This window comes from Heteronotia binoei, chromosome 10 (assembly GCF_032191835.1).
Source record: "Heteronotia binoei isolate CCM8104 ecotype False Entrance Well chromosome 10, APGP_CSIRO_Hbin_v1, whole genome shotgun sequence".
NCBI lineage: Eukaryota > Metazoa > Chordata > Lepidosauria > Squamata > Gekkonidae > Heteronotia > Heteronotia binoei.
Window position 1 is genome coordinate 69312828 of NC_083232.1, and position 21850 is coordinate 69334677.

At 40.8% G+C, this 21850-nt stretch overlaps 1 protein-coding gene across 3 annotated transcripts in view; it reads left to right on the plus strand.

Moving 5' to 3' along the window:
* ANO10 (anoctamin 10) overlaps positions 1-21850 on the plus strand; it is a 96224-nt gene that overhangs the window by 22392 nt on the left and 51982 nt on the right. The gene's annotated exons all lie outside the window — the stretch shown is intronic.

Genomic DNA, 21850 nt, shown 5'->3' on the forward strand with positions numbered 1-21850 from the left:
TCTGAAGTAGCCCTGTTCAGCAGTTACAGTGAACACATATACTCAATTTTCCTTTATACGTGCACTGCGTAACCCTTGTGTTACAATCATGTATGTACAGCCAAATGTGTGATACAAACCTGGTTTCATTTGTAAAGTTAATGCATGTTGGCTCTTTCTTACCCATATACAGACAGGATGAATGTTTGTCCACTGTAACCTGTGAAGAGAGTTGTCACAAGCAGGGGACTGGGGGTGGGGCTCTGCAAACTGCCACTATTCTAATATGGGTCTGTCTGGGAGGGCCCAGAGCACCCACCGAACCCCCTGTGTTTCCCTTCTTAACAAACATCTGCCCATGACCAAAGAGACATGAGGACCTAGGCAGTATAACAATAATAATTTTATTGTTAGTGCTTAAGAGCAAATAAGTGGTTTTTAATAGTGCAATAGTGGAAAAGGGAAAAATGGTAAAGGTGATACGTAGAAAACAAAAGCCCTGATGCAACTAACTACACGTTTCCTTCTGCTTCCAACTCACTCATGCCTCTTTGGATGAGGGAACTCTCCTGCTGCAGTCTCTCTCCAGCTCAGTCTTTCCAGAGAGAACCTACTTCCCTCTCTAGCTAGTCCTTTTGTTGTTTCCTCCCAGGTCCCACCCCTCTTTATGTCACTGGGCAAGTTTTCCCTTCAAAACTTCTGCCCACCCAATCAGAGAAACAGAAGGGATCAGTGTAGGCCTGGCTGCTATTCTGGAGCTTGCAGACTGCACTAGGCCTAGGATCATGACAAAAACTCTTCAAAGACCTGTCCTTGTTAAAATGTCTACCATGGAACCCCAGCATATTTTGCATACATTAGAACATGGTTGGTAGTGAACAGCTGTAAAGTGGGTTGGTGGGGTTTTTTGAAGAGGAGAAGCAATGTACAAGCTGGATTACTGAACTGAGCCCCCCCCCCTTTTTGAGCAGTAACGCACAGGAATGCAGTTCCGGCTGGCTTGGTGTCAGGGTTTGTGGCCTAATATGCAAATGAGTTCCTGCTGGACTTTTTCTACAACCCCCCCCCCCCGACTGTTTTTCTCTTAGGCTGCTTTCACATATGCTAAATAAATGCAGTTTCAGTCCACTTCAGCTACCGTTTGCAAGTGGATTTTGCTATTTCACACAGTAAAATCCACTTGCAAAACACATTGGAAGTGGATTCAAAGTGTGTTATTTAGTGTGTGTGAAAGTGCCCTTAGCCTAGATTATTCTGGTTTTGGTGTCTGTCCATGAGAAAAGCAGTGGTCAGAGAGAGGGTAGAGGTACGTGGAGAAGCAGAAGGGTTAAAAGTTCATCACCTCTTACCTGCCTACTATCTCTGCATTTGAATTCGTTTCTTTGCCCCACATAACAGCAGGCTGTTGTAACCTATGTTTTCCATACATAGTCCATCATAACTCTCATTTAGATTCTCAGTTCATGTGAGGCAGTGGCCAGGATTGTTGGGAGAACTGACTATTTATTTTCCCATATAGTCTTCTTGATAGGGGAATGGAGAGTCAGTACAGTAAAATTAAAGGCATTAGTTGCTAGGAAAAACTCATTTCCCCAGGAACAGTGAATAGCAGCTTGAGTCAGGTAAGGATGAATGAATTTGTGAAATATCCATTATTTGATCTCAGTTTGTGAAAATCTTAATTCTTGTTATCAGTCTGACTAAGGGTGATACTTGGGTGGTAATATGAAGTCCAGCCTTCCCTTTTTGTTTGGCATGTATCTTTTTAGATGTATGGTTCTTTGTTGCCGTTTTTTTTAAAAAAAATCTCTTTATGTATTTTCTCTTATGCTGTGGCATTCCTGAGTGAATAGTTTAGTATGAATAGGCTGTTTAGTGGTGGAAAGGGCTCTCCAGTCGCAGCTAACTTATGCTGACCCCATGGAGTTTACAAGGCAAGAGACATTCACAGGTAGTTTACAATTGCCTGCCTCTGCGTAGCAACTCTGGACTTGTTTGGTGGTCCAAGTACTAATCAGGACTGAACCTGCTTAGTTGATGAGATATGACAAGATTGGGCCAGCCTGGACCATCAACATCAGAGCAATGTGCTGTTTAGGTTTTCTGGTTATTTATACGCTCTTCCTATGACAAAGTAGAAGAAATATCAATCTTTTTTTTTTTGAAATTATGCTCTAGCTGCTAGTGAATTTCTTTTTTCATGTAAGTATCTTTTCCCCATCCCTAATAAGGCTTTTTTCCATACCATTATTTTTGTTTCTTTAAAAAAATAAATCAGCCCATGATAGCTGTTCAGAAGCCAATTTCAGCAGTATAACATTTTCCTGCTTTTTTGTATTTGCTTGCTGGCAGCATCGAATGAACATTATTTCTCAGGCAGGCACCAAAGATCATAAATTGATCTCCAGTTTAAAGCTGCCACTGGAGGCTGTGTTGTGTGGGTACTTGGGAAGCTGAAAGCTCTCTTTCCTCAAGAAAACTGCACAGCAGAATAAGAGTCCAACAAATAGCAGGTTACTTTATGTTTCAGAAGATGTATTTCATGTAATTTTCATTATATAATGAAAATAAATATATAATATATAAATATAAAGTATATACAATATATAAAGTATATAAATAAATGCCACTGTATGTAATCAGAGGCTGCATTAAGAAAAACAAAAATATTTGCTCATTGAAACTATTGACTACATAATGAAACTAGCCATAGTCCATAGTATGAAATAGAATAGTTTAGTTTTAAAAGAATATTATGGATCATAAAGACCTAAGCCCCTTAGCAAAAGTAAACGAAATCAGGAAGTTTTAGTTATTTGGTCATTAGTGTCAACCGGTTTTGGGCCTCAGCCCTGAACCCCAAACAATTTACCAGGCTGGAAACATTCTTGTTTAGAGAAAACAGCTTTATTTTCACTTCTGCAGAAAGTGGAGAGATGGGCAAACAGCAACGCCCTTCTCTGCCTAATTCAGCCAAGCCCCAGCATCTTAAAGCTTTACCGACGTCATCCCTACCTCACTCTGTGGCAAACTGCCATTGGTCGCAGAGTTTACAGTCTACCTCGACCGACCGTGTGAGGCTGGGGGGGGGGGGGGGGCTTTAGACATACAAGAAAGATCAAGTTTCTCAGAAATAGAAAGTTATCATATTGCTTAGCAACATCTTTCCCTTATCTACTCAGCAAAACAATAGAATTTATGTTCATGGCCCAGCTTGTGTTTCGCCCTTGTACCATGAATTGTAACAGTCTAAAACTTTCCCAACCAACATTTATTGCTGACTAGAAAGACAAATGCTGTGAATAAAATTAAAAACTAAGGAACAAAGGAAGGGGGGTCTAACTCTAAGTCTGAGATATAAGGTTAGCAAGAGAATGCAATAAAAAAAATGGCCTAACCATATCAAAAAGCTAGCACACAGAAGTTTTACTGCTAAAAGTTGGGGGAAAGTGTGGGGTCCCCTTTTCCCTATAATGAATGAATGAACACTATCCATATTTTCTTTCAACAATTAGTACTCCCATTATCATCTGAGAAGCATGTAAAACCTTAAATATATGACAAATAAAGGTTAAAACATTCAGGGAACCACCTGCTAGTGCACTTCTAAAACATATAAAAACAAAACAGCTGTATAAATAACTCCATAAAGGAATATATGTGAAACCATAGAAGCATATAAATGGGATTTATTTCTTGTAGATTAAGACTTCAGATAAATTCTCTGAATGGAGTCTAGCCTCAAGTCTTGAAAGAATCTATTTGAAGTGACTCTTTCAAGTCAGATTTGTGAGCCAGAGTGCTGGCAAAGGTCTTACCCCAGCAACTGGTGGACTGAGAGACATCTGAAATTCACTCCTTCCTTGGCTGCTAGCACAGCAAATGAGGTCTGAATTCTTCACAACATTTAAAGACTGAGTAAAAATAGACATGTGGAAAAGCCCTTTGTTTACTTGCCCTCTTCTCTGTATTCTTCAGAGTTTAAATATAACTTTAGCTTCAAAAACATAGCAGTATGTTTTGATGAATTGAAGGGTATTAGGATACTACAGGTGGGGGCCAATGTGACACAAGGGAGTAACCCTATCCCTCACTTTAATGTTGAAGTGCAGCTCCCTACCACCCCCAGTCACCAAGCCTGGTGCTGTTGCAAGTAGCTTCCAGGCCTAGCTGTGGCAGTGGCGTCTGAGAGCTGCTCTGGACTTACCTCTTCTGTTTTGGGGGAGTCCAAGGAGCTGGGAGCAGTTGTGACAGAGTCCAGGGAGTTGCTCTGAACCCATTGTAGAGAAGTTTAATTTATGGACATTGTACACCTTATTTGTTTAAATGATATATATTTATTAAAAGATCTCTGGCAATTTTAATTTTGAATCAAAGTCAAGTAGTTATTTGCTTGTTTTCTGTTAATTTTAAAGTAGTAATAGGTAATTATACACTATCAAACAAAGTCTCATTAATCTGTTTTATCATGTATTCCAGATATTTTTATCTTCATGCTGGACAGTTGGCCTTTTGAGTTAAGATTTAGCTATCACTGGCCTTGATAATAGCTTAGTAATAAGGTGAACACTGTTGTCTGAATGCTGGATATTAGTAATCAACTGAATAATGTTACCTGAACACTGGGTATTCACTTATTATAATGCCACCTCTTTTATCAGTGTGACTTATACTTAAGAGATTATTGCTGCAGGAACAATATTCTTTTAAAAAAGGCAGCACTTTTTTCCAGTTCATAAAAACTAATATGAGATACCTGGAATGAAAACTGAACCGATAGAAACCACTGTGCACAACTAAATGTTCCATTGGCGTTACTGCTGCAGCAGTTCTTGCTGTAGAAAAGAAGTAAAAACAAGTTGAGGAAACACATCAGTGGTTTGTGTTCAGTTTTGTTTGGTTTTATTGCATAGGACCAAAGGCCATTAAAAATAAGAACAAATGTAAATCTTGTGATTGTTTTGACTCTGATTCCTGTCATTCTCAGTAGAGACTCAGATTGCACAGGCAATGTAACCTGGCTTGGTTATAACCACAGCAGAACCCTGGTGACTCTCTGCACTTAGAAGTAATACTCATATACTCATTGACAGTGGGGCTTTGCCTAGTTGCCCGGAGGCATTTTTAAAGTTTGCCACTGTGCAATCAGAAATGTTTAATTGCAACAGTAGCATGTAGCGAAATATTTAAAGTCTTTTTGAATCTTTGGCTCTAATCCTAAGCATACTAACTCCACGTTTCATTGACTTAATTGGCATTGTATCTGGTAAAAGTTCTTTGAGAATTTAAACGTATACAATCACTGCCAAGTTCAGTGAACATTCTTAACATTCCATTTGTCACTATCCAAATTGAAGGGCAATTATTGCACTATTGAAACAATTGATTCCTCTCTAATAAATCCCCCCCCTTTGGTCACTTTAATAGGTAGTCATAATACAAGGGGCAGGTTGAGTTTTGTATCTATTGCTGGTGTTGTGGGAGGATGAGCAGTGAAGGGGAGAAATGCTGTGGTAAACAAGGGCCCTCAAGCACAGTGTTCAACCTTGGTGCAGACTGCAACAACACAATTTTCACATATATCATACTGATTTGCTCCTCTAAGTTCAGAGTTGAAATAATGTGGGAGGCTTTGTTGGTGCTCAGAAACAAAACTGCTGCAGATGAGTGCCCGTAGGATCTGTTAGTGATATCCACTAGCCCAGTGTATACTGTGGTGCATCAGACCTGAACTTGCCACAAAAACTGTAGCATCAAATATGAATAGAACAGTATTTGGCTCCTCTATGATTGCCTCCTCTATAATTGCCTCCTAGTATAATCTGTGCCTAGGTACTCCAGTCTGTTGAAAAAGCTGGATATGAACAATACACCATAAACTTTTGTTAGAAACTAATAGAAACTTCTTTGTTTTCAACCGGGTTTAATTCCCCACTTCTCCACTTACAGCTGCTGGAATGTCCTTGGGTTAGCCATAGCTATTGCAGGAGTTGTCCTTGAAAGGGCAGCTGCTGTGAGAGCCCTCTCAGCCCCACCCATCTCACAGGGTGTCTGTTGTGGGGGGAGAAGATATAGGAGATTGTAAGCCACTCTGAGGCTCTGATCAGAGAGAAAGGCGAGGTATAAATCTGCAGTCTTCTTCTTCTATAGTTAAAAATGGCAGCTGATCCAAATTACTGTTCTTGACCTGAGCCAGTTGAATTGAAAGTCTTTTCCAATGTAATTAATTTGACATAACCACAGTCCATTGTTGAAAAATGACTTCACACTGGTAAACTGTCTTTTTTTCAAATGACATTTTGTTAAATGAGGTTCTGGACCGAACTCACTTCAGTATGATTTTTCTGGAATTAAGTATAACACCACAGCAGAATATTTAAAGTAACTGTTGAAATAAATTATCTTGTCCCTTTATGCACAGATTTCATTCTGTAGTTGAAGAAAGTGTCAATCCCAAGTGTGACTTCTTTGGCTGGAGTAAATTAGTGTGGTGGTAATTCTCAGGGGCATTTTTCCTTAATGCTAGCATTGTGGAAGGGACACGGCAGGCAACTGCTAGTAATCCAAGTTGTGGGAGACTTTTAATGTATGTACATAGTCAGCAGAATCTGTATAGTGGATAAAACAAAGTGGACACAGTAAGAAGCTACTGAGAACTTTTTGCCTGTAATATGCTTGATCAAGGTTAATACTAGTCAAATGAAGTGTTATAAGACAAAGGTAAACTGTTGCTGGGGGGGGGGTGATTAATAAATGTAAGCAAATAGAAATAGTTTATTTGCTACAATTACTACTAACATTGATTTATGTGTATGTTTTAAAATCTTAATATTCTGCTGTCCAGAAACTACTTGGTATCTGCACTGTTAGCAGTATCGATAATTTCTGGATTTTAGACTATAGGATTTTCAGAAGTAAGAATGGAATCAAATAAAGCATTTTACAAAAGCTTCCTGGAGTGCATTCTTCTGCATACTTGGATCTTATTCCTAGACAGAGCTGCAAAAGATGTAGACTATTCTTTTGGTACTTAGAGTCACATTTGAACTTGTGGTATCATGCAGATTTCGAACAACATCATTTACCTCCCTAGTGTTACTGTCATAGAACTGCTTTACCGCCCCGTAAATGAGAGGGTGCTTTCACCCTAGACCTCCCCTGCTGGCTGGAGCCTTGTCAGTAAATGGAGGTAGAAAGATACTTCTTACTCCTCTCTTTTGTCTCTTTGGTAGCATGCTGCCACCCCAGATCTTGAAATCTTCCCTCTCTCTTGTTGGTGTTGCCCAGGGGATTGACACTAAAGAAGAATCTTGTGTTAGTGTGCCAAGGAGCAAGACCAAGAGAAAGGATGTGTGTAAACTCTTTAAACAAACAGCTTTATTACTACATAACACAACTCATGGTAACTATAAGACAGATCCAGGTAAAGCTAAGAAAAATAAAAAGAACATGAAAGAAAGGTTATTGACTAGTTACTTTTCAATCCCTGAATATCTGGTCCAGCTTTGGAGAATGGCTGGCTGTTGGTTGCTTGGTACACACATGCACATACATGGCTGCACCTGCAAGGAGCATCCTTTTTCATTGCTCACATCGAACCATCCTTCAGAGGAACTCCCTTCTTACACACAAACAAACATGTTCCCTTTTCAGACCTTGCCAGAACATATACCTTCCAATCAAGAGGTGTTAACACATAAAAGAGCTAGTGTGTTTTCCCCTTGGGTTGTGAATGATCCTCTTTGTCAAGTGAAGCTCAACCAGTCTCTGGGATGCTATCTCAGCCTTCCATCTGCATAACTGTCACAACATATCTTGCCCATCTGCCCCTCAACCACAACAGTTATGAATATAGGGACATCAGTATGATGTATACAAGAGCACACTTTTATTCTTTTTGATTTTGATTGAGACCTTTGCTTAAGGATGATGTTCACCTTTTTTGCTGTGCTCAAGAAACAAAGACACTGAAAATAATCCAGTGAAAAGGGTCAAAAACTGTACTTAGAGGACTTGACAATGACATATAAGGAATTTTAATGTTGTTATATTCCTTAGGGTCATGGAAGCTGTTATTCTGAATAATGTTTTTATAGGGTAGAGTGGGGGGCACTGGAGATGAGTTTATGGATCCAAGTGGGTTGTGACCCAAAAAAGTTTAGGAACCACTGATGTACAATTAAGAAATGTTCACAGTAATCTGGTACAGGTTCTTGTTTGAGGTAGGGATAGCTAACGTCTCTAGCCTGAGGGGATTAGTTTACTTTGTTAAACACTGTATGTGCATTTTTTGAAATGTTGTCAGAACTTGGTAATAGAACACTTGACAGACATTTTTGGGGAAAACTTAATTTCATCTTCCCCCAGTTCTGTTCCTTTGTAGCTGCCAGTAAACTGGATCACTGATCTGTTTTATCATTTTTTGGCAACGTGTTTGTCATTGTAAACTGTATTTTGCAAAAGTCAGGTAGACCTAATGTGGCCAATTATCGCTTCTCAATTACCATTAGAAAATTGTTTTATAGAGCAGGTACATAAACAGTCTAGTATATTAAAACAAGTTAATTTCCACTAGAGGGCATATTGTGTTTTCATTGTTAATTTCCACTAGAAGGCATATGTATGTCTTCCCATTTTGATGTTCTAAATAACAACAGTAATAAATGCCTTAGTTGATCATTTATTATGAGCTTTGTGTGTATCATAAATCTTCTACTATTATTAATTTTTGCTTATTTTAAGAGGGCTATTGCTGTCCCAAGCTTAGAATGTTCTCCTCATTAGCTTTAGTATGAACAAAAGGCATGAACTTCAGCACAGGCTTCCTTGTGCTGAAGTTTGTTACTGTCTTTGTCAGTATATTTATTGTAGTCAGACTAGGCCTGTACCATCATGATGCAAAAGTGCCACCTTATGAAACATAAATCTGTCTGCTTCCCAGAAAGATGGTGAAGTAAAATAAAAGCTGTTGCATACTTGTCTGAGGCAAACAGAATAAGGAACATTGTTTTCTTGACAAGAGAGAAATGGCCTGAGGATAGGGTTTCCAGGGCCCCCCACAGATCCAGTAAGGTGATTTGGGGGGGCATTCTAGGGGTGGGTGGGGATGTTGCATGATGTCCCTGATGTGTTGACATCACCCAGAAGTGATGTCATCATGATGAGGACACTCTGGTTTTTGGGCAAGCTCTATGGTTAAAATGGTCTGAAGCCATAGTTTGCCCAAAACACAGAGTGTCCCATGCATGATGTCATCACACAGTGACATCCCTGTTAAGGGAAGGGGTTTCCCCTGCCAGCCAGTTGGTCTGTGCAGAGGAGTTGGTCCCCTGCTAGCCAGTTGGTCTGTGCACTGGGACCTGGGGGCTGGCAACGCTACTTGATGAGCAGATTGAAGATCATAACAGGTGGATAGAGTAGGGCTTTTTTTTTCTGCTGGAGCCCACAGGAGCAGAGCGCTGCCTGGTCTGCCCAGGGCTCTGGCTGGTCCGACCCGCTATGCAGCAGCCATGTGCTCCCAGGCCAGTTGGTGTGACTTGATATGCAAATGAGCTCCTGCTGGGCCTTTTCTACAAAAAACCCACTGCTTGGGACATTTTACAGCATTCTACTTGGAACCCACCCAGTTAAGAGACAGATTATGAAACCATTTTCTCCAACTGTTATTTGATGCTGCTTGAACTAGGTCTAGTGTGACATTTCCCCTGAAGAATATAGAAACATTGGTGGACTTCATTAGTTGTTTTTGGTTGCTGATACCTTTATGAACTTCTCAATAAAACTTAATTTAATAGTATGCAAACTATGTCTGCTTGCTTCAATTACTGCTTTCCTTCTCACCCATATTTGTAGTAAGTTCTTTTGGTTGGGGTTGATTTGAAAAGTGGCAGATCTTCTAGCAGTTGTTTTTAGAACTTGTGCACCTTGAATATTTTCAGGCTTTAGAGTGTTGTGGCAAGCAGACCAGGAGGATCATCAATGCCAATATTTTCTCTTTGTATAGTATTTCTAGTGTGTGTGTTGTATATCTTACTGGCATTACACAGATTTTTAAAATATGACATGCCCTTTAGCAATCATTTTTTTTCTGGCCTGGAAGACTTTTTTTTGTGTGTGTGTGCACAATATTATGGCTGTTTAGAACTAGATACTTTGAATGCAAACAAGTTGTAATTCAGATGCCTTGCATGTGTCACTACTGCTTCATCTGTGCTCATTCAGGCCACAAGTTGGCTTGAAGCCTCCCTGGCTCATTGTTGATCTATTTTTATCTAATGATTGGTTTTCTCGCTTCAGGGATTCACACACTGTAAACTTAAGACCCTGATTGCTGTGTCCTTTCCTGATGTGTTTCTTGTGTGATGAATGGCAACACCGCAAGATAATATTGTTTTGTTCTGGAATACAAGAACAAGTATGTGTAAGATGAGGCACCACATTGTCACACAGAACATAACCTACTCTTTTTTTGTTGGATTTTTGCATGCTTTATTTTATGTAGTCGTGTATAATATAAGAACCTAGTAGTTCTAGTGCATATATTGATTACGTTTATGTATTGGTTCAGAATGCAGTAGGGATGCCAGTCCCCAGGTGAAGGCAGGAGATCCCGTGATTTCACAGGCTCTTGCCGGCCATCTGGGCAGCAGGCAAGCCCTGCCCAAAGCCCTACCCCCAACAGCAGCCATCCATGGCCACTCCTTTCCCTCCCCTTCTGCAAGATTTAAATTGCCCTTCAGCTAATCGGCCCAAGCATGTGGTCTGCCAATCAGCTGGAGGGCCCTTTAAATCTTGCAGGAGACAGAGAGAGAGGTAGCGACCAGTTGCATGCCTGAACTCCAAGCAGTGAATTTGCAACTTGGAGTTCAGGCACATGTGGCCCCCACTCTCAAAAAGCATTTAAAGGATCCCTTTAAAACTGAGTTGTTCATGGTTTAGTGCCATATTCTTGGCAATGTCCTCCTTGACAAAAACTTTAGCTCACTTTCTATATGATGCAATGTCTCTTACTTGAAATTTACAGTGCCATCCTAAGCAGGCCTACTCAGAATCCTACTCCAATCTATTCAGTGGAACGTACTCCCATCAAAGTGTTTTTAAGGATTGGGTTTTAGTTCTCAGTTCAGATCATAGTAGCTAATGATTTATATCCTAGCTGTGGTTGTCATATAATTTACAAAAGAGATTCATGTGGATCATATATACCGCTACAAAAGATGATGCAGAAGAGATCCTAAGATTAAACTTTAATCCCTGAAGCTAGTCCATTATCCATTATGTGTCCAGCTTGATAATGTCACTTCTGGATGATTGCATCATGCTGGGCACGTTGTGGTGTACAAGGAGGATCCCCTGTCAATAACGACATAGATGAACCACCCCCCCCAAAGCAGTTTCGTTTTTATTTCGTGCACAGCACCATTTGCCAAACCGATTTGTAACAAACCGTGAATCAGACATTTTAAGCATGGATTGCAGTTCGTCCATTGATTTGTGCCCATCCCTAGTCCACACTCCATTATAGTTATTTAATCTGGGACAGAGTTCCTTAATGTACCTCCATACGCCTAGTGCGGTCACTATTTATATCAGCACAGGGTGAAGAACTCCCTTCAGTGAACTAAGCTGTGTTTGGCTCCTTTCTTTAATTTTATCTTGCACAGCAGTTGCATTTTGCTAAATCTCTGGATTTAATAAGTACTGCTTTAAATTGATCTTGCGAAGGTAATGCAAGGATGCAGTTTTGCATGATTTTGCTCCTCGCTGTAGCCAGAAGGCTGATCTAGCATCCATTTTCTCCAGGGCAACTGATTTCTGGAGATGAGGTATAAAACTGGCGGTCCCAAGGTCACACTTGGAGGTTGACATCCCTATTCAAGGTATTCAAAGAAATCAGAGTTTAAAGTAGAGAACGTGTTTGGTAGTAAACAAAAGAGTGGTTATTTGAACAGAAATGATTTCATACTGACAATATAAAAAGCAGCACATTTGGATAGTAAGTTAAACTTTATAACACTGAACTCCTCTGCAGTGAAATGCCTTCTTTGCCGGAACATTTTAAAAAGGGACTGGTTTCTTCTGTGAGAGAGTCAGCTCACAAAGGCAGCAGACTGCTGTCTCCCCCTTCCTCTTCTTAAGCACAGAGGAGGGAGTTATTTGCTAGAGAAGCAGGATGAAGACAGGAAGTTACAGACATGGTTTGGGGCTTTTCTTCTGAGGGTGCTCTAGGAAAAAGGTGTCCAGTTCCTGGGTGGGAAGGAGAGTTGAGAGATATTCTTCATGGAGAAAGAAGGGTGGAGAGTGCTGAATCCTCAAGGAGTGCAGATCTTGGACTAGGCTGGGCTGGAAAGTGGCCATTTTGAGAGACCAAGGGCAGCCTATTGGGAAGCTGCAGATCTCTCTGGTGATGTGAAGGGCTACAGCCAAACTTACAACTTTCAAAGATTGATTGTGCCTGCTCTGCTCACAACATCTAGCAGAGTATCTGTTAGAGGAAGGAATGTGTTTATTCCAAATTTCTTTTGTTTCTGTGATGTTGTTCTGGTGCTGGGTTAAGGGTGTATATGTGGACTTTTTTCTTTTCAATAAATATTACCTTTTGATTCTGGCAGTGTTCTCTGGGCCACGTAGTTCTCCAACTATTCATTTGCCAGAGGAGGCCCCAAGATAGGAGGGAAGTGGTTAAGGCACCTGTTGCCAACCCTTAAGGGGGGAACCCTAAAGAAGGAATTTGGTCCCTGTATTAACCAGGTGTGGGATGAGAGGAGACAAGAGGAGGAGCTTCAGGTTGAGAAGGGAGTTGGGAGTCTGTCCCTCCTGGCAGAAAGACCCTAACAGAACAGTGGTGGCAGTGATACCCTAAGTGGCAAGAAGCAAAATAGCTCCCTCCAGGAACTGGCAACCCAATGGAGGGAGTGAGCAGAACTGAGTCTGCAAGGAAAAGCAGGCAGATTCCATCACATCCTCAATAATATGTTATCATACATGTTATAGTATGTTTATTGTGGACCAAATTGTTTCATTTAAACAAAAATGCTAGCAGATGCTCCATTAAAGCAGGACAATCTGTTCTTCAGTCTGTGTATATATGTCTTCATGTCCTAGATTTGATTTGCAGTATAGTTTCACATTTCTACTTGACTACTTTCCCATAAGTTTTCTATACAATGAGACCTATGAGATACTGATATTGGTCCAAAATGTTGACAAGTAAAGTACTGAATGAATAATGGAAATGTACCTGATATACTTCCCCACTGTTGTTACCTGATGTAGATTTTCATAGATTGTCAAAGCCTAACAAAAGATTATTGATGTGAGGAAAAATTCAATATACCTGTTACTAAAGCTTTCACTTAGTAGATGCTATGCTTCACTGAGTTGCAGGATAAGGAAATTAATATTGATTTGAGTACAGGGAATATGGCAAGTGGCTAAACGAAAATAATATAGAAAGGAAGCTATATCCTTATTGTTACATTTGAAAGAGTCCTTAACAAAGAAATTGCAGTGTGTTCTGGATGGTATATCTCTTTTTAAAGGTGACACAGAGGAAAGTATCTTCAACATCTCATATATAACCTAGGTCTTTGTTGTTATTTTTTGTAGTGTAAGAATTTTCTAAGATGCTTTACTCATCTGGTGCACTGAAACAACTGCCAGGCCACCATTGTCTTGGACAGTTCCACATTCTTACTGCATCTTCCTTGTCTTGGATAGTTCCACATTCTTACTGCATCATCCTTAAAAGGGATTATGCTTTACCATTACTATATTCTCACCCACTTTCTGAAAAGCTTGGTGGGCACCATGGGAAGTACTGGGGCTTTTCTAGGGTTTAGAGAAAGATCTGTTTGGTCTTTTCATAGACCTTACCTGTTGATTTAAGGATTCAGATCTCCAGCCATATTGAATATTAGAGATAACAAATGGGACCTGTGGAAAAATTCATGAGGAAATTCCTCTCTTTCATGTCCCTCTGCCCAAATACTGTCGGCACTCAGCATGCAGTTTCTACTTTATTTGGCCAGCTTTCTTTCCCTCTGGAAGTGGCAGATACTCTATGCAGTCAGTCTTTAGCCTCCACTTCTGCTTCCTTCCCAACAATCTGGTTTCCAGCTGGTTCTGAAAGTTTTTCCATCAGTCAACTTTTTTCACTCTGAAGTGGCTTTTCCCCACCACTTCTAATGCCTAATGTTCAGGGCCTGTGCCAGGGCTACTGGCACCCTAGGTCCCCAGCCCCCCACGCCTGCAGTAGTGAGGGCAGCGGCAGGTGGCATGAGCGTACCTGCCGCCCAACCCTCGGTGCCCGTCGCCTGCAGGTAGGCGACGAGGCGGAGGAGGGTGGTGGAGAGGTAGCACCCTAGGTGTCTGCCTACCTGGCCTACTGGGATGCGCCAGCCTTGCTAATCCTAGCCCCCCTTCCCCCAAGGTGACAGTTAAGATCTCATGATAGAACATTACAGATCTTACTTTTCTTTTAATTATCTTAATTATTCTTACTGCCCTGGACAATTTTTTAAAAACTTTTTGGATTTTTCTGCAAACCTGGGGCTTCCTTAAAGTTTACAGATCTCATTTCTCTATACAAAGCCCCTGATCCATTTATTTAAGTATCCATTTATTTAATCCATTTATTTAAGTATCCACAGATGGGGCAATGCTGAGAATTCAATATTTGACACTAATTAATTTTGGGTTTCTGAATGGATCACAAGACTCCCATCTTTGGGAGGGTCTAATTTCTTAGCTTTGGGTATCATTTAAGTTACCTCTGAAAGACAATTCCTGCAGCTGAAAGAAACTAGAAGCCATTTTACATTAAACTTCTGTGCCTGAATGAAATTTCATGCATTCATTCATTTCATTTGCATTCATTTCCATGAACTGACTATATAGGGTTGATGATATATTTTTGTTTCAAAGGAGCACTAGAACCAGATGTTGGCATCATCAGTTTTCTGTGCAGTCCCACAGTGGAATGGTGCAGTCCAGCCACTGGAAGATTTTCTTTAACATTCTAGAAAACTTGGTGGGGGGACCTCCCTTTAGAGCATGTTTGCAGCCTTTTTTCCACTCAAATGGTCACATACTCCAAAGGGGGCACTCTTATTTTCTCAAGGAGGGTCTGCATGTTAGATGCCTCTAACTTTCGGTTCATTCTTTGCCACCACAATGTGAGGATGAGTTTCCAGTGAGCTCCACTCTTACCTGGTTCTTTGCTTTCAAGAATTCATCAAATTTGTTGTCTATTCAGCCCTTCTCTTCACCGTATCACAGAGGACACTGTTTAAAAAATGTTCCTTATGCAGAACAAAAATGACCCAATCGGATGAGCACTCTTTGTGTTCAGTATGTCTTGGCGAGGGGCACATACCAGCAATTGTAAGTTTTGCCTTCAGTTTACCCCTAAAGCCTGCTCCAACAAAGCAACTAGTCTTGCTCTGAAAACCCAGCAGCTAAGTTATCTGCCTCAGTGGCGCATACTCCTTATTGTAATTGTGTTTTGTATGTACACTGATTGCCTGTCGTAAGAATGTGTGTTCCTGTTCATATGTAAAATATATTTTTATTAGGTGAGTGTCAGTCATATGGGACAGCATCCATTGCTTCTCACATATTTGTTTATTCCTCACACACAAAGACAAAAGGAATATTATTCTTATTCAGCTGTAATTTTGTGGCAACAAGAAAGCAGCAATAGGACTGTTCCTGATTTGACACATATGGCTACTAAACCAACAAAACAAGGCCTTTCTATTCATTTTAGAATGCATACTTCTCCCCCCCCTTGCTTGCATTAAATACTTTATAGGATCTTTTATCTTCCTGTTTTTGCAGTGACCTTAATACAGTTCATTTGACTTAGCCATGTTAGATATTATGCAGATTTCCCCTCCAAATATAATCCATTCTGTTCTGATCCATTGCAACAAATGCAATGCTTTCTCTTCATGCTTTACTGCTGACTTCTTGGAGGTAATCTTCTTAAGACTTTGAATATAGAGTGTGAACTTAATGTCAAAACACCATTTTCAGAAATGAGGTTTTTTTCTGTACAGAAAACTTTATTTAATGGCCAATGGGGAAAATATTAAAGCATTCAAAATCTCTTGAAGGAATTAGGGAATTGGGTGCTTAACAGGAAGGGGAAAAAAATCAGCGGTAATGGTTCCTTTCAAGTGAAACATGCAGATGGGGCCAACTTGCCACCTGACATTTGAGGTAGTAAAACGACCAGTGGTGTTTGGCTGTTGCCTGGGCTCACTTTGTAGCAGGAGCTCCTTTGCATATTAGGCTTCACACCTCTGATGTAACAAATTCTCCAAGCGTTTACAGTAGGCTCTGTAAGAAGAGCCCTGTAAGCTCTTAGAGGATTAGCTACATCAGGCCTAATATGCAAAAGACCTCCTGCTACAAAGTGAGCCCTGTTGCCTTATTTGGTACTGTCTTGTAGCAGTCTGGCTCTCGGTACCAGTTTGGCTTTATTGATCTGATCCTTTATCATAGTGACTGGATATTGTAATGTAATCCAGAAAATGTTTTATGTAAATCCTCCACATGAGAGATTGAAACTGACCTTGTGAGTTGCTATAGTATTGAAAAGAAAGGGGAAAAAAGGAGTCTGATGAATCAGAGCAAATACAGTTGTAACACACTGCTTGACTGTAAACTGTGGTTTGCTCATTATACATGGTAGCTGGAAGCATGCCTGTGATTTTCTATATAAGGTGATGCTTATGCATCCATTGTAAAGTTTCACAGTGGTGTCCAGGAAATATATACCTGTCCCCTCCTTGTGATTTAGATCCTTAATTTGTAAATGTTGTTGTTCAATATAAATTAGTTTGACTGTTTTGGAGGAGAACTTTTTGTACTTCATCAGACTTGAACAAACATTGCTTAAAGCTGGTGTGTCAAACATTTCGCCTCCACAGGACTCCTATCAGGCCTGCAAGCAACTGGCTGTTGTCTGCTTCCTCTTCCCTCTCTTGCTTCCTTCTGCATCTCAGCTTGTCGTGTCAGGCTCTCTCAATCGCAGAGGAGCTATAGAGCAAGAGAGCTTGCTTTGCCAGGCTCTCTGAATTGCATAGCAGAGCTACTGAGCCAAGTCTCTCTCCCTTCCATTGACTATGGCTCCTCCCCCTCCTCATCCCCTTACTTGCCAGTTCCCTCAATTGCATGAGAGAGATGCAAAGAAAGGAACTTTTAAGACCAACAAAGTTTTATTCAAGGTATGAGCTTTTTGCCTTGCTACAGAGAGAGAATTTGTGTGTGTGCTCTGTTGGCCTTGTTATGCCAGGGGTCTCCTGTGTGCAACTGGGTTTGCCTTCCCTTTATCACTGTATTCATGCCCACATGATCCAGGCTTTCTCAGCAGGAAAGCATGTGAGCTACTTAGATGAGGAATAACAAGCTAATGAGGTGGATTAGAGAGAGTGTGTGTCCAGACCAAGTTCACCTAGCACACTTTTTCTTTCACATTTTCCTTTAATTTCTTTAGATTGATTGGGGATTTTGAACTTAGACTTCTCAGATTGTAGGTCGGTACTGACCACTGTACGTGACACTCTCTTTATTCTTGCACTGCCTTGTAGGAGTTGTAGTTATTTCTCTGGGGAAAACTATAGTTTTGTACACAAACACATAGCCCTCACTCTGTGTCATGGTACCTTCACATGTTCTTGACATATGTACAAAAGCTCACATTGCCCAGCCATTTCATGTTTTCCCCTGGGTCTTAGGCTCAGGGCATTGACCATAAGATTTCTGTAATAAATGTCAATAAATCAAAAGTAGGTTTGCAATTTACAGATAGGCTTGCCAATCCCCAGGTCCCAGCGAGGGTTCTCCTGCTTTCCCAGGCTCCTTCCCACTCCCAGTCAGCTGGCTGACAGGGGGAAGCCCCACCCCCACAGCCACCATGTGCCTTTCCACCTCCAGAGGCTTCTTCTTGGGATGGTGTGTCTGTGTCTTTAAGACTGAAGGGGGTGGGGGGAGGAGACAGAACAACATGGCTGCTCCCAGCCCTGTGAAAACAGCCCAAACCCTCTGTTGGTTGCACAATCTTTGCAGGGGTCATTTGCATAGGAAAGGTAAACTTGAACCTTTGGTTGCTCTGTGTTATATTTGAAGAAGTTGGAATTTCAGCAACTCATGAGTAGAGATGCCAATCCCCAGGTGGGAGCAGACCCTCCCCTGCTTCAGAGTCATCAGAAATGGGGGGGGGGAGGGAAATGTCTGCCCGGCACGTAATTATTCCCTATGGAGATAGATTCCCATAGGGTATAATAGAGAATTGATCTGGGGCTCTGGAGGGGTTATTCTTTGAGGTAGAAGCATCAAATTTTCAGCATAGCATCTGATGACTCTTCTCAAAATGCTCCCAAGTTTCAAAAAGATTGGACCAGGGGGTCCAGTTCTATGAGCCCCAAAAGAAGGTGTCCCTATCCTTCATTATTTCTAATGTAAGGAAGGCATTTAAAAGGTGTATGGTTCCTTTAAATGTGATGGCCAAAACCCCTTTGGAGTTCAATTGTGCTTGTCACAACTTTGCTTATGGCCCTACCCCCAATGTCTCCTGGCTCCATCCCCAAAGTCCCCAGATATTTCTTGATTTGGACTTGGCAACCCTACTTACAGATAACATACCTGAACAACACCTGAACAGCATACTCAAGATAGCTACAGCACAGACATTGTCTCCAGATTTTGATGCAGTAATTCAGAGCAAGAGGTGTCAGTTTTCAGAGACTGTTAAACAGACAAATATTGCAAGAATGCTAATGTTTTAAACATGTTCTCTTTTGTTTTTTAAAAAATCTTTAATTGTGTTTGTGTCTTTTATAAAGTTATATCTCTGTAACCTGGCATTACATTTCATGACATACAAGGCCTGACCCAACAAGGTCTCATTTATGTCAGGTCAGGCCCTCATAACAAATGAGTTTGACACCCCCAGGCTTAAAGGAAAGTAATAATTCTCAAATACTGTCAAAATTTGGAACAAAGGGTATTAATAGTGGAAATGGATCTTCATTACTATTTTATCTACTGTGTCTTTGTGCTTGAGCAACCATATTCATTTTGCAAGCCTTATTTCTGAAAGGAAAGATCTTGCAGTGCATTTGTGTGAAGGTGAATTATCTTATAGCAGATTCAGCATTCGGTTTTAATGAAGCAGCTATAGTAAAATGAGCGTGGCAAAGGAAAAATATTTTGTAAGAAACATGTGAAGAGTGGTTTTATGACTGTTTTTCTCTTTAGACTGTTTTGTCTTATGGCTTTAAAACCAAATTAAAAACTTAGAAAGAATGTTAAAAATATCTTTAGTCGTGGCTCCAATTTGGCTTCAGAAATCTGTTAGAGTATTATAAACAAAGTATTCTTATTTTCTTGCTTGTTGGGCCATGGGAATTGTTGCTGCCTTTATCTCAGCAGGTTGTCTGTGAATATTATTTTTGAGTTCTGCAGCAAAGAGCATGAATGGAATTACTTAACATTTCTGATGCTATCAGAAAATCTCAGGAGGTCATCAGTTCCAAGAATGCATTCCCATTAACTAGTCATAACTTAACAGAAGATGTCAATTTGCAAGTGGTAAAGATACAGTACAGCTTCCCATAAGTAAAATAATTTGCTCTCTGCAATCAGTACAAGTATTATATTGGTCCTTCAAAGCATTTTGTTTTCAACCTGATAACAAACGGCCTGGTTAGATAAGACTCTGGGAGAGTCATGATCAGGTCTTTCTGATCTTTGTAAAAAGCAAATGTTGGGATACCTAGTTTGGATTGGGAACATTATGCTGGCACGCATGCATGCAAGTGCGCACACACAAACACACTGATTTTTTGGTGGAAAAAGCCCAGCAGGAACTCATTTTCATATTAGGCCACACCCTGCCATCACCATTGTTTTGCATAGGGCTTTTTAGTAGGAATAAAGCCTAACAGGAATTCATTTGCATATTAGGCCACACCCCCTGACACCAAGCCAACCGGAACTGCATTCCTGTGCGTCCCTCTGCAGAAAAAAGCCATATATACAGGGTCATTTCATAGAAAAAGAGGTGCCAGAGCTCATTAGCACCTCTGGCATCACTGGAATATAGGCTAAATTATTATCAGCTTAGCATCTACCTGAAAATGCTTCTTGAATTATAATTGTCAAAATAAAACCTTACACCTATCATACTTTTAAAATTACTTTCTTCTATGAGGCCACAGTGGCATGAGGAAAATTTCCATCTGTCTAGTGGGGCCAAATAATGGTTTATCAAATTTGTGCTAACATGTCCAGAAGCACTTGGATTGTGATTTTTAATTCCTCTTTAGTTTTTTTTTCTGTTGTATATGCTTTTTAAAAAATCATGAGTTTATTTTTCTTCTTGTGTTACTATATGTTGCTGGAAGACCAAAAATGTTATTTGAAAAATCTGTGATAAGAGAACATAAGAACATAAGAGAAGCCATGTTGAATCAGGCAAATGGCCTATCCAATCCAACACTCTTGTCACACAGTGACAAAAAACCAGGTGCCATCAGGAGGTCCATCAGTGGGGCCAGGACACTAGAAGCCCTCCCACTTGACTTTCAGAAAGTTACTTGACTTTGAGAAATCAAATGCTGCCTTTGAAGGCTACAAATTTAATGGACCAGACCACTTCCTTCCAAGCTTTAGGAGAAAAAAATGGGATCCCATGTTGTTTTTCCCTCACAGGAAGAAAAGCAGCTGAAGGAAACTAATTTGGAACGCTGGCGCATTGGAAATAGCTAAAGCACTCCCCTCCCTCAGTGCAGAAGCTATAATTGCATTATTAGTCTTTGTAGCTCAAAAAAGATCATACCAGTGAGCAAGCCTGATTCAGAAATCAAAGAGTATGACATTAGCATCTCTGGCCAGGCCAGTTATTAAGAGGCTTTCTTGCTAGCCCAGTGTATTTCTCCAGAGATTTCTGTTCTGTATGGAGATGGTTGGTACTGCATAGACTGAATCCTTAGTTCCAGATTCAGGTGAGGTTTGCCATCCGTAAGAATTTTTCAAAATCGCTAAGCTTTTAAATTTTTGCCATGGCAGTTTCTATGCAATGTAGCCCTGAAATGTGTAACATCACTGGGGGGTCTGGGTGGGGCACCACTGATGTTAGTGCTGAGTATAAAAAGCCTAGGAATGGCACTGGATGCCTCACTATCAATAGAGGTGCAGGACACTGTAGTTACCAAATCAGCCTTTTCCCATGTTCAGCAGGTTTGAAAAGTAGCTCCCTTCCTTTCCTCCTGTGACTTGGCTACAGTGATCCATGCAATGGTCACTTCCAGATTGGACTGCTGTAACTTGCTCTGTGCAGGGCTGCTACCCTTGTACTTGACCCAGAAGTTGCAGCTAGTGCAAAATGCAGCAGCACGCTTGCTGACTGTGACATCTTGGCGGGTGTACATTCAGCCGGTGCTACGCCAATTGCACTGACTGCCAATAGAGTTCTGGATCTACTTTAAGGGGCTGGTGTTAACCTTTAAGACCTTATGCAGCCAGGGACCAACAAACTTGTGGAACTGCCTCTTCCCATATGTGCTTCAAAGAGCCTTGTGCTCAGGTAATCATTTATTGGTAATCCCTGGCCCAAAAGACGTCAGACTTGCCTCAACCAGGGCCAGGGTGTTTTCAGCCCTGGCCCCAACCTGGAAGAACAAGCTTCCAATAGGGATCAGGACATTGTGAGATCTATTACAGTTCCTCAGGGCCTTTGAAAGGGAGTTGTTCCACCAGACTTTGGGTGAGGTGGCAGTTTGGCCCCTCCTGCTCAAGCTGCCCTTGATCTTGATGACAGTGAATTTACCACTCTGAGAACCCATACCAATCAAGTCCCATA